Here is a 1,686-nt window from a genome sequence, read left to right as displayed (position 1 = left end):
AAGTTTCACATCATTTTAAGACCTGTGGACTTAACCCCTTTTGGAAGTCTGGAGATTATCTGTTTACTTTTGTCAGGCCCGGGAGATCCTAGCTGTGTTCAAGGAGGCCAACCAGCCCAGTGTCACGGCGTGCCTTCTGTCTTTTGATGTATGTCAACACAAAATATAGAACAAAGTGTAGCTGTAAATGACCACTTGACAATAAGCACTAATGTTGTTTACCAGCCTGTTTTTGGATACAGTGCCGTGGAAAAGAGAATTGGTACTCATATCTGCAGCTCTTTGTTACTGTATGTGGCTTTTTAGCATCTTTTGACTGTTTATTTTGGACTTGCTACTGTGATGGCTCAGGCTCTCATTCGGTTATTTCAAGATGCAGCAGGCAGCTGTTGTCAGGTTGCTGGAAACACGACTCCCAATAAATGCTGATGTTGCTCTGAATTTGCAGAATGTGTAATTAAACTAGTAAGAAAACATTTTTTCCTTTGTTAGGGTCTTTATGAGGTGATTTGTTAATTTTGTTACTCCCAAATGACCAAAAAAAATGATGTGCTCAGCTGGAACTCTTTACACCAGGATACAAATAGGGGCACACAAATACAAACCACTAGTGGTGTGTTCTTTACACTATGACAGTATTACCAAAATTAGATTTTTTTTAAACTGCAATACATTGCCTTGCTTACAGTATTGCAATATATTGAATTATAATTCCTGTATCATGATATGTGTCATATCACTAGAAAAGTCCAGTCTTAACCAGCCTCACAGTTTCGGTCATGAACTTAATTGTAATAACTTTTATTGTTCACTTAAAGCTGCAGTAGTAGCTTTTTGTCATATTTGCTGATACTTTCACTCTATCCTGACAGTAGAACATGGGACAGATGTTCTACTGTCCAGGATATAGTGAAAGTATGAATGAGTGCAGCTTTTTAAAGCTCCAAATAACTAATAGTTCAGACCAAAAGCAACTGAGAATCCTATTTCTGTGGGTTCACTGGATTCTAATGTAAAGTGGCGTTCAAGTGGAATACAGGGTACTTAAGATATTTGAGCTTGAACCACAACATTAACACATAGTTTGTGTCCCTGGTACTGTATCCAGTACACTCAGTGCTTACTATCAGTTGCCATTTTGACTGTAGAAATTGTAGCAATGCTGTTGTTTTTTGTGCCTTCTTGTTTGGTCTCTGTGCCAGGCGCGGGAATATGCTGCATTTGAACAAGGAAAAGGCTGGATATGTTGTTGTTTAAATGTAATGCCATTTCAACATCCACATCCAAATGTTTTTACAAATAAAAAAACAGCTTGTTTTTTATTGATTAATTATATAGTATAATTATTCAATGTGATCAATATAACTCAACTCCTAAGATCCCACGTTGTACTTGAGGACTGTACAGTTGACTGCACTGATCCTTAATATAGGCCTTACTGCTGGCTGCCTTGAGTACTCCAAAGCACTCAGTCCTGGTTAAGTAACGCCCTCTAGTGGGTAAAGATCTCAGACAGATGTGCGTTTCACTTTTGAGAGAGAAAGAAGAGTCAAAGACAGCTGCACCTACTACTAGCTACTATTTTTGTCACTTTATAGTTTACAGTCAGTTTTGATGTTTAAAGCTGCAGTAGGTATTTTTATGAAAAATATTTATTTTGTCATATTTCACTATATCCTGACAGTA

Source organism: Morone saxatilis, unplaced genomic scaffold (genome assembly GCF_004916995.1).
Source record: "Morone saxatilis isolate NCDOM2014 unplaced genomic scaffold, NCSU_SB_2.0 Contig11, whole genome shotgun sequence".
NCBI lineage: Eukaryota > Metazoa > Chordata > Actinopteri > Moronidae > Morone > Morone saxatilis.
Note: the sequence above shows the minus strand (reverse complement) of the source record.